Source organism: Denticeps clupeoides, chromosome 12 (genome assembly GCF_900700375.1).
Source record: "Denticeps clupeoides chromosome 12, fDenClu1.1, whole genome shotgun sequence".
NCBI lineage: Eukaryota > Metazoa > Chordata > Actinopteri > Clupeiformes > Denticipitidae > Denticeps > Denticeps clupeoides.
In genome coordinates, this window is record NC_041718.1 from 13,157,426 (window position 1) to 13,170,043 (window position 12,618).

A 12,618-nucleotide genomic window follows, 5' to 3' on the forward strand; every position below is an offset into this window, starting at 1 on the left:
TTGAAGCCACTAAATACTATACATTTTTTAAATTTGCAAAAATAAAATCATTAGTTTTTTTATTATAGTGTAAAAGCTGCCTTTATCACATTGCATTTATAGCCTTAGTCAGAAGCTTACATATACTAATAGGAAACATGTCATGATAGTTTTGGACTTTCAGTTATGTCTTTGGAAAATCAGAAATTAGGATTAGTGAAATATCCAGTCAGAATTAGGCTAGAAACTTGTTCATGGCGACCAAAAAGTCTGGTTGCTATGATGCACATTCAACCAAACAATAGTTGGTTATGTGTATAGATTTGACCCTGCATGAATGGTTTTATTTTTTAAAAACGTGTATACCATTTACACTATACTATTTAGGTTCAAGTGAAACTGTTCCACCATATTTGAAGCGTCTTGATTATTTCCTTCTCTTTTAGTGAGTGTAAATGAATACTGAAGCAGGCTACAAGTGTGCGAGTGGTTTAAAAGAAGGGTAAAAGTTGCGATGGGTGCTGTGCGTTGAGTGATGAGCGCTGCGGAAGTGTCGGTACGTCTGCAAATCGTGTTCCGCTGCCCCACGCCCGGGGCTAGAATGAGTGATGTGTCTCTTAACTGCCTGTCAGGTTCGGCAATCAGGGACAGGAGGGGAAAAGTGAGTGTGTAAATACAGTGTCGGATCAGCACCCTTGGGTATTTAAGCGCCAAAGGGTGTGTGTGTGTGTGTGTAAACATGTGTGTGTCCCCAGAGCTCGTTCCTGCCCCTCAGCGTCCCTTGGCCCCCGACTCTCTTTATGTCGTTCAGGCCGTTAAAAGGCCTCTCCGGGGTTCAGCTGTCGGCCCTTCTCTCTGGAGGGGGTCTTGGCAGAGTGGCTCCTTATGCATTCATGAGCACAGCGGCGGATAAATAAAAAGGTTCATTACCGCGCTAAAGTGTTACTAATGACATGTACCTGCCACCGAGCACCTCCGAAAATCTAATGTGACACACCAGAATGGAAAATCTATTCTGCTGCTCCCGGGCCCCCAGTGGTGCCACTGCGCGCTCAATGGAAATTTCCCTCCGCCCGCCCTCCATTTGTGTCTGTCTAAAACCAATATTTACAATTCCGCAGCCATTATGTCCTACCAGGCCCTATGCGCCCGCTGTCGCGACCTCCATATTAGCTGAAAATTGGACTTTTCGCAAACTTAGCGGGGGTGGGGGGAATTGTCTCTGGCGCGCTCTCAGATGCGGTGCCAGGGCGCTCAGCATGGGGCCTGGCTCACCCACGGCCCCCTCCAACCCTCATCCCCGAACCCACCGCTCTCTCCCCGCCGCCCACCCCCACCCCGTCTAAGACAGCCAGGAAACACAACACTGCATTCCACCAAAGTCCCTCTAACCCCCTCGTCTCCAGAAAGCCTCGGGATTCAACAATTGCAAAAAAGTGTCCTCGCTGACAATTAGCCAATTCATTCATTTATTTATTTTTTTTCCTGAAAAGTCCTGTCAAAAACCTAACCAAGATCTGCGATACGGACGGTGATTGATTTGCTCTTCCCACTCGTCCTCCCTCTGTGTGTTTTCCTCCTTCTCCTTTTTTCAAGTGCAGGAGTGGAAAAATGAATAAATAAATTGCCGCGTTAACTCCCCAGTTTCTCCTAATTAACTTATGTAAATAGGCATCATTACCCACTGTTTTAAACAGCAGCCAGGATGTATGGCGGTGTAATTATCTCATTAATACAGTAGACGTGTTCTCCGATTTCACTTACAAAAACAACACCTCACCAGGCTGCTAAAAGGTGCTGTGAGGCTGCCATGGAAACGGGGCTTAAGTGGCTTACTGGGTGCTCAGGAGAGCTGGCACATCACGCAACGGTGAGCAAGCCGTGAGTCGGTGTGTGTGTGTGTGTGTGAGTGCATGCTGGCACGGCGATGCGGGGGAATGCCCACAGCTACACTCCCTCTGCCCTCAACTTATGGAAACGGCACATTATTCAATATTTAAATTGGCGGGAGTTGAATAGCAGATGGCGCACTCGTGTTTCCGTCAAAAGAGGATTTGTTGAAGAGAGACGGAGAAAAGCTTGGTACACAGACAAGTTAGATGATATGCGAAAGTTTTTTTTTCTTTTACATTTTTTTACGTAGTAATTCATTCTACAAAAGTCAAGTTTTTCTGCATGATGATGAATGTATTTTTCTTTCATCAGAAAAAAAAGGCTGAATTTTGCAAACAGCAGCACGTTGTTGTGAGGGGAGAGGGAGGATCTGAAATCCACAGTTTAATTTTCCCCAATTTAAACCTAATTGTGAATAAAAATGGCACAATTAGGGTCAAGGAAGAAATTTCCCCGGCAGCTTGAGGAAGCCTTGTATTTGCATTTAACTCTTCTCCCTGCATGATTAATTTTATTGTATGTCTCAAAGGGTCAGTGGGTTTTTTTTTTAAGCAAGGCCTGTTCCCCCAAGGAGATATTCATCTGCCTATTCAATATCTGTTCAATGGTTTAGAGCGTGCATAAGCGTGCATAAGTATTTAGATCGCATTGTCAGTGATTTAAGTTGAGGGTAAACAAAGAATAGGATGCAATCAGAAAAAAATACATTTATTTATTTGTTTATTTAAATGAATAAATGGGCATGGATTAATAAAAAAAAGTTTAGATATAATTTAATAAAATATTTTTTTCTTATTACAAATTAAATCTTCTCCATATAGATTTTGGAGAAAAGTTGATCGTTCCAATGTTTTCTGAATTTCATCTATTTTGCTTGGAATGTCTTTGTAGTTTCTCTTAATGGTTGTCCAAGGGGTTGTCCCTGCCTGTACCCAGACCCAATTACTCTGTACTTGAATATACAGACATGCAGAAAGTGGATGGAAGGATGATGGATGGGTGGATGCCCACATTACAGTGTTCTCTCCCAGCATGACGACTCCCAACTTCGACCTTTGAATTTAGTCCTTCATTTGTCTAGAATCCTCTTTGTTTCCAGACTTCTGTACCTCCGTGTACTGATCAGTCCATCCACTATGGGCTACATACTTCTCATACTTGTCAGGCCTGGCAGTGTGCGAGGTGCTAAGCCACCGTTGCTGGCGTTGACAGCGCCCGCGTCCTGACTGACGGATGCAGCTGGCCCTGCGGCCGGTAATGAAGCAATTAACACTTCGGCGGAGGAGAGGTCTGCATCCAGCGCTCTGTCAGCCGCCCTCGAGCCCCTGTCTGTGATGCGGCCGCACTTATCCGGCATCCTCTCCACTCCCAGAGCACGCTGGCCGCTTCTTCAAGAGCTTCCTTAATTTAATCAGCAGCCCCATCAGGCCCCAGAAATGAATCGAGCGTCTGTTTGCCCAACATGTCTGTCCTGTTTGACTGATTAATTCATATGGCGCCAAGCGGAATGTTCTGCCTTGTTTGTCATATTACCGCAGCTCTGCGGCCGCTTCTCCATTAATTGAACGTTTTCTGGCCCCGCTTTTGGTCCCCCTGACTCCCTGCGAGCGGATGACTTCAAAAGCCTCTTTTCAGTAGCCCGCCACCGCGGGTCGCTAATTATGACAGTAATAAAAGGTAACTGTGCCCCGGCTACCAGCCGCTGCCAGCTAGTGAAATCTTCCACCGCCTCCCCGCGCCGCCCGCTCGCTGGCATCGGGGCGCGTGGGCGTATTTTCTGGAGCACAATAATAATTGTGTGTGGCGGGGCGCACCGCTGGGCTGGCGCGCTGTGTAATGTGCGATAGGGGCGTCCTTCCTCTTCCTGGCCCGGCTGGCACGAGGGGGAGAGAATTAAAAGTGCAAGAAAATCCTCCCTGCGCCGAGCGTCTCAAGATCACCGAACTCGCGACCGGTGCAATAGGGGGGGGGGGGGGGGGGGGGGGCAGGATTCCCGGGGGCGCGCTAATGCTCATTAGGCCCACCAGTCAGGTCTCGCAGTCGCCCTTACTGAGTGCCAGATTGCCTCCGAGAACAATTCAGATGCTGTCTGAATTTCTCTCCCTTCAAATCGAATATGGCACCGTAAACAGACTAGCGTGTCAAATATTTTATGCCTTCAAACGACTGGTGCCCCGGTAATGAACCGAATTCCCACTCCAGCAAAACGTACCCGGCGTTTGGCTGGGACGGTGGTGTGTGTGTGTGTGTGCCGCGCTCCTCCTGACGGGAGCCTCGGTTCAGCGCGCCGATATCTCGCTCGCCGCGTTTAATCAAAGGTCAGCTTTGCGCTTTCGCATGGGCGACGCCCCCCCCCCCCTCCCGACGCCGGGCCGCTTCCTTCCCGCTCGTCGGCACCGGCGGCGACCGGAGTCAAATCCCCAGCCACTCTGAATATAAAGGCGGAGGGGCTTAAACCTGTTACTGTCAGCCTCTCACCTGGATCACACGCGCTTTGACACAGTACATGCAAACCAATCCCCTCTCCTTTCTGCCCCAGCCGCCGCGGATTCCCCGCCGGCAGTGGCGCACAAAGGGCCGGGCTAAAGCAGCTTGCGCGTCGGCCTATTGAGTTACCAGGCTCTAAGCCGCACGAGGACGCGGCACAATGGTGGCGAGTAATAACGGCGGCGGCCCTAACCCCTTGTCCCTGGCCTTTCCCCGGGCCTCATTTCCGAACAGCGGCTGCCATTTCACAGCTGTTAAGTGCTGCCTCTCGCTTTGTCGTGATTAGGGGCAAATTAATAGATGCCTCCTGGTAATCAGCTTTCATTATGGCTGTCAAGTCGTCAGCTCGCCGAGGGCCTGCGTGGAGCGGTGGACGGCGCCGGATCGCCCCGCGGCCCAGTGGCACATTAGCACGCTCCGCGTGGCACGGGTGACGCTAACCAGTGCATTATCACAGCGCAGAGTGCCAAAAGTGGCGCTAACAGCCACATTAGCGGCGCTCTGCGTGTGCCGGGCCAAGATGGCGGCGGTCGTGGGAACTGCGTGGATTCTGGTCTTTCTTCCGAGGTTTAATTCACCCCAGCATGCTGAAAATGGACTGTGAAAATGTAAGTGAGGAGGGTGGGGGGGTTTAATAATTGATTTTCCTCCAAATACAAAAATCCAGCGCGAGGCTGTTTAGTGGGTAATTTACAGCAGCAGATCAACCTGCTCTGACTGGCACTTCTCTGGACGGTTCCCAGGAGCACCGGCAGAGATAACACACACCTGAGACCCTGCAGCAGTCAGCCCGACAACCTCACAGCTCAGACACACACACACACAACACGATCTCTCACAGACACATCTCCACAATGAAACATTTACTGGAAAACACAAACAGACAAAGCAGGAGCTCGAAAAACGTCCATTTTTACAAACTATTAGAAACAAAGGATGACATTTGTTAATGCAATTGTCAAATATACTAACATTACTAGAGAAAAAGAAAAAATATATATATTTTATATATATATATATATATATATATATATACACACATCCATTTTTGGGGGGGAAATTTAGACCAAAAAAAGAGTGTAGCTTCAATTTTCTATAAATGATTTGTCATCTGAAAAATGTTTTTGGATGGGGCAAAAAAATATATTTTTTTTAAATGGAAGGAGAAATAATTGTTGATTTATAATCATGCAAAAGACATTTTGCATAGTGCAGCACATTGTTCAGTGGATTAAGTGCCATTTACATGACTGCAATTTTTGATTTTTATAATAACTAACATTTGTTTCAATAAAGACGAACATGGTTGTGTTTCTAAGTACTGACCCATCATCAATTCTCCAAAATAAAACCCTACAATTTGGACATGTGAATAAAAGGAAACGGGATACAATAGCCATGGTTTAGTCTGTCTAATCTAATTCAGGTGACCAACACAGCCACAAAATTGCTGTTTACTTACAGCAGAAAAAATGGGTTGAAAAACAATTCAATCAGGTAGTTTTCACTCCAAAAATATAATTATGGAGAAAATCCCTTTCGGTTTCTGCACCCTCTCTCTGCAATATGCATTAAAATTTGTGTAGGCCAGTTTAAAACCCATTCTACACAAAATCTGAGAAGAAGTGCGTAACTGTCGGCCTGTCATAAAATAACAATTTTTGTTTGAAGTCATATGCATCTAAAAAGGTCCTTTTATAGAAGATCCAAAAAACCTTGAGGTTCTTGTCATGTTCTGTTTGAATAAATTGCTCTGGTGCTCAGAACGTGATTTGTCAGATCAGATAGAGCCTCTAATGGCTGTGTAGAAAATTATGTCATAGAGATTCCAGCATTGGTTTATCGCCAAAATAAAGGTAAATAAATAAAAAAGGGACGAGTTGGTAATATAAATATGTATTGGGCTGGCGCGGGCCTTCTGTTTGCATGAAGGTAATTACAATAGGATTGGATGTTCTGGTGTGCCCAGAATTTCGAGGCCTTATATCAGGGATAGAGCACGCCACCCTCATTACTGGCACATATGGGAAGCCCAGCTGTGATCAGAATTGGAGAGAGGCAGAAGGGGAATCGATTTCATTTGCAGGATTATTGGAGCAACTCAGATGCTCGGTGTATAAAACATAAAGTCTCATTTTGGCAGCTTTGGAGGCAGGAAAATGAAAACGTATGGGTGTTAGGTTGGTTAACGTTATCCAGTGGAACATTAAGGTAAATTGTGAAGTTGGACAACTTTGGGCTGAGCGCAAAAACTTACGGTAGCCCAGTGGTTAAGATCTAAAATCTCACGTGTGAGTTAGATAAAAAAAACAACCTAATATCACAGCATGCTCAAGCCAAGATTGGAAATGTTTTGGATTATGTTATTTGGGAGATAGAAATCTACTTTTGGCCGGTAAACTTAAAGATCCTGGCTGATGCCCGTGCCGTGTGTGGCCCTCTAACGCCCCCTATCTGCCCTGTGGTAGAGGTAACATACATTGTTCAAGCAGCTTGGTAAATGGCAGGACTCGTGGAAGCCGTTGGTGCCATGGTAAGCTGAATGAGGGAAACTTTCCCAGGACAGCCCAACAGCTGGTTTTCCCCAATCTCCCCCTTCACTCGGCCCCCTTTGTTCCTCGTGCCAACACTCGGACTTTTCCCACATCCCGCATATGAAGCAGAGGTGGGAGAAACGCCATGGCAGGTGGACGGGTCTCGGCATTGTAAAACAGTTACTGAGGAAGCCCACCGCTGCAGCCACAACATTGTGAAAGTGTGAAGAACAGTGTGGGCCCCCAGAACACGTGTCCATTGTTGGCCGCATGGCCGCAGCTGGGGGAGGAAATGATGTCACGGCCAATCGCAGCTGGCCCCAATACTTGGTTTCCACGGCGAGGATCTGTGAGGTGATGTAAGGAGAGCGGGCGGAGGACGGGATCACATCACCTCCCGGCAGATCGTCCAACATTCCTGAGGTTCAGAGTCTGGATATGTGTTTCCTCGTCCTGTTTTTGGTGGTAATGATTCTAACCATCAATGGTAATGCATCTGATAAAGGAAATTACAGAATTCCAGTCGCGCGGCTGCAGAGAAGCTGGCTACGCCAGCCTGTGCTTCTTGTTTCAAAGGGGATCTGTGTTTGGATATGGGCTTGCTGTAGGGCTTGGTTGTGGAAATAGAGGGGGTGGGCAGAAGGGGCCTTCATCTGGGAGAAAGGCTGAGGCACCGTTATGGAGCTTAAGCCACGATCTCTCCTAATAAGAAACACCGGAGCCAAACAGGCCTCCTTTCGGCCCCTCGCTCTGACTGGTCCTGAGAGCTACCTGCAGGTCCTCGGCAGACCATGTTTAATATTGAGTCTCAGCGCTGCGGACGGGGGCCAGAGGGCTGAGGGGAGGGAGCGGGAACGTCACACTGTCAAAAAAAAAAGAGATCTTAACAAGGTGGAAAATCTTGAAAGCAAACAATAGATCTTGTTTATTTTAAGATAAACTGACTGAGAGATCTGTGTTTATAATATTATTCACCTATCTGGAGATAATATGGATCTTAGATAACACAGTTGTTCTGGGGATAACTCTAAGTCAAACTTTGTAGAAGAAGGACCGTTGAAGCCAACACTCTTTTACAGACTCTTATCTTGTCTTGAAGAGTTTAGAGTCTGTGTAAATGAGCATAAATTATGTAGTTCATCACACCATAGAGAGAAATATTATTAACCATACTGCTGGTTAATGCCCTGAAATACCTTGGGCATGTCCAGCGAAGGCCCTGAAAACACACCACTGTAACTACGAGCTGATGCTCCATCTAGCAGCTTTATCAACTGGTTATTACGTATTTGGAAAATATATGATATACACAATCAGTGTATATCAGTGTTGGTTGGCCTAATATTTTGCAAAGTTAGGCATGAGCTAAACTTCAGTGATCTATCCTGATAATCCTGAACACAAAAGTGATTTGTGTCCAGTTTTTATTAACGCTGTTTCTTAATGGGGGCTAAATGTCGAGGGAAATTAAAAACAAGATTCCAATCGCGATTCGAGACACAATCTAAAATGCAGCAGCAGAAATGCAGAAATGCAGAAGCTGCGACTTATCACGCTGTGCCACAGACTCGCCAAAAAGCAATCAAGCAAGTCGGCGTGATGTGGCCGATTCCTGCTGCACGTTCACCTGCTGGTTATGACTATTTGGACACGCCCACATTAACTTGTGTCGGGTCACATTTCAATCTGTTCACCCTGCACTTACAGACACGAATACATACGATAAAATGGCCTGGTGATGGACGCTAATAGCGGACAGCTGCACTTGAACTTCATTTTTCATTGGGTTGTAAAGATTTTGCTGGTCAGAAAATTTCAGATCGTACCTCTGTGTCCAGGGTATGTCCAGACACCAGGCTGTCTGTGTTGACATGTGGCCGATGGACGCCACTTGACATGAGCGAGCGGGGAAACTCATTTAAATTCAACAGAAACACAGTTTTTACGTATAACTGAGATTATCAGGAGTTAACTAGTTTTTGTATTGTGCATTTTGTAGGAAGCTGCCTCAGTCACTGCCGAGTCAGAGTAAGCTGAGGAGAGGCTAACTGTGCACGAATGGAAAATAAATAAGCTTAAGTATGTCGTTACTGTCTTCTTAACACTGTTCTTGGGGAGATAAACATTTATGAATGGGCTCAACCATGATTGCCATCATCTTTGTCTGGTCCATTGCGTCCCTGAGACTTGTGTGTATTCTGTATGATCGGATACTAGCGGTTCTTCACAGATGCATTCTAGCTCATCACAGGTCAGTGATCTCCCCACCTCCCTCGACAGTGGATCAGCGAACCCACCACGTGCAGGTGAAGGCAGAATGTGCACACACCTACATGCCACCTGTAGGTCTTGCACTGTTATACACCATAGATATGTGGGTGCCACCCCTGTTTTGAACAGAAAGGTTCAAACAGAAGAAGAGGGTGTTAGTTTAGACTAGGGGCTATGTAGGGATAGAATTGCATATTTATTTTGTTCCATTAGCACCCTCCTTTGATTGTCACCATGGTGGTTTGTCCACAATTTTATATATTGTACAAAAATTAATAAAAAAAATAGTTGTGTCCTTGTTCCACCACTGCATTTCAGCACAACACTAATACTCTCATGTCATCTCCATGTTACTTTGAGGAATAATTTAGTAACATGCAGATTAGAAATGACCTATATCATCTTTAAGAGCTTTGGACGTTCCTCTTGCTCCCTGTAAACTGCAGCCTTCAAGGCTCTTCATTCAGCCTCGAGTGAGTCGGAGGGCCACTTAAAAGACTTGTGTTTTCTCAGGGTAACCAAAAATGAAAAGTATCATTTGTTTTGCCTGCTGTTTGATTCCTGGTAATGCAGACAATCAACGAAGGGAAGGAGCTAAGTGCATTATGCATTATGGAGAGCCACCTCGCTCTTGGCCGTGATCCAGTCGCTGTTGTCACTTTAGGTTATGTGAGGAGTAAAGTACTTTAGACCCGGCACCGTGGCGCTTCTCTTCTCCTTTGCATATGAAATAGAGGCAAACCGAAATAGCGAGCCAAACTTGATGCTTCCACACTCAGATGCCCAGAGGTCTGCTGAACTCCCTGCCGGAGAATGCTTGCCTCTTTCTGTGGACTTGTTACACATTAAAATGCAGGTGAACCGGGGACTGGACTGATATACAATTGGTTTGGAGGAATGTGGCTGAGACCAACCAATATTAATGGCAATTTTCTTTCAATCTTTGAGCCATACAGAGTGCCATTCTTCATAAATATGGCCTGATTTACCTGCAAACATGTATGGTACTTGTTACATAATCATAATATATCTTTATTTACATTGACATTAATGGCTATGATAGAAATAATAATATTTGTCATGACCTGAATCCGTAAGAGGGTCCTGATCCTGCGTTCCGGACCGGTGTTTTGTGTTGTCATCATTGTCGCCCTGATTGCCCTATGTGTGTTTAACTATTTGTTTTGTGGTTTTGTAAAATGTCCCTGTCTTGTGAGTAGTTGTGCGAATTCCTGCTCAGTCCTGTTCCTGCCGCCACCGTGACAATATTTTACACATATATAAATTTTGGCCATTGAAATGTTACTTATGCTAGTGTGACTACAGTAGACCATTTGCATGGGTCTCTGGAAAATGTTGTGAAAAACATCAGTACAAAGTGAAGTTGCTTGTGAAAGAAGTGTACAGCGAAGTACTGTTCCTCTGAGCTGAATGGCATTTGGTTGACCCAGACTTGTGCCAAGGAATTTGTCCAAATATGTAAGTTATCTGTGGCCTACAGCTCCAGGCAACAAGCCAACCACAGGCATTATAATAAAAATCAAGCACTCGGACACTGAATCGCCCCACGATCGTAATCTCTGAAAATAAACTTGTTATTGGCTAGTATCTTAAAACATACAGAACAATGCAGAGATGTACACTTGTAACTTCCTGGCCTTTACGTGCCTGCGGCGTTCCGATATTTACGATCGGGCTTAAAACTTTTGGCAGAAGCTCAGAAATCACTCAGACGAAGACACAAAGGAGGCAGCTGCAGTGGAAGTGCAAAGGAGGTGTGCAAATGGCTTTCATACGTAGTCGTTCAGGCTGATTTAGGTGGGGCGAATTCATTGTGCTGGCCATTCTGTGTGACCTTCCCATAGTGCACCTGTACTTTCATATTATGCACCACAGAGGTTCATATATGTCTTGTCTTGGCTTATTGTTTCATTTTCCCCCCTGGTATTTTGTGCTCATATATTCCCATGTATAATCGGTGAAATGGCCCTATGGATTCTGAAGTTCAAATGTTTCGTTGTTTTCCTCCATGCCCACTGTCACCAATATGAAGATCCATGGACCTTTTTTCCTTTCATATTTGAGTGAGCGACACGCGCACAAACCACTTCTTACATGGGTGCACCATTGATTTCACATTCACACGTTCAGATTTAAAGAGACTATCGGATTGGCGGTGAATTCAAAAACCCAGTGAGCATCTCTGAGTTTGTCAAGATCACATCAGCTCCCCTTCTGTAAACTGCTGAGATTATTCACTCAACAGGATCTTCCCCTTCATCCCCCCGACTGCAGGCCAAGCCAGGCACTGTCAGGCCAGTGATAGTATAGAGATGGAAATGAAGTGGCAGAGCGGTGCTGTGTGCTAAACACGCCAGCGGTGGCAGCTGAGAGGCAGCTCAGAGGTCTTACCCGCGCCCGCCTCCCGCCGAACCCTGCACTGAACTGCAGATGCATTCAGCATTTCGCTGACAGAATTGCACCCATCTCTAGCTCTCAACAGTTCTCTGAATCAACACAGTTGAAAAAAAAATGCCAATCCTTGATACCAACTTTCTTACCAAAGCCCCTTCCCTCCAAGACCACTAGCCGTTATTTGTCATGTAAATTTATTGGATAAACGTCATATTGAATCGTAATGTGTGATTTAGTATGAAGCTTTTTAATCAGTGTCTGGTAGTTGCAAAAGCTTGGAAAAACGAATTAATTGTTTTTGCAGCATTTATATAGATGTATACTTATATAATTATAACTATATCTTAGGTTTTGTAATATTTACAAAAAAGATGACTTATTATTGCTTATTTATTATGCAGTTATTATACACTGAGCTAGCTTGCAGATGTAAATCTATGTCTGAAAAAGCCTGGAAAGTAAAAACATTTTCCTCACAGCAAAATAATATTCACAAAGCATTTTAAAAACACTTAGTACATGAAGAAAAGCAAATAAGAAACATGATATGATTGTGCTAGCTGGTCACATTTATCTGCTGAGCCAATCCACACTGTCAAAGTGATGTAAAGATCAATGAAACTGGCAGTGTTTGACTAGCCCATGATTTTTGTGTATTTAAAATGACACAACTAGGCGCTGCCAGCATCAATGGATCATACGTTTTCTACTCAAATATGTTAAGGTTAAAAATTGGATTGTATTGGACCCTAAGTAAAGAGCTTATTGAAAATATTGTGATAAATCAACGTTGGCATCATGTGAGAAGCAGCACAGGTGAATCATTTCCAAAGCAAGAAGCACATGAAGCATACTGCCAGTGCAGTATAAAGATGACCTAGATGAAGTGAAGGTCTTGGGAAAAAAAAAAACAGATTTTTGGGGTAAAGGCAAGCACCCTGCAATGTTCGCTGTTTGCACCTGTTTGTTATTCTTTCTATGTGCAAGTTGCCTCGTGCTGTGCATTTTGAATTTGGTTCATTATTAATTTTTGTGTTCC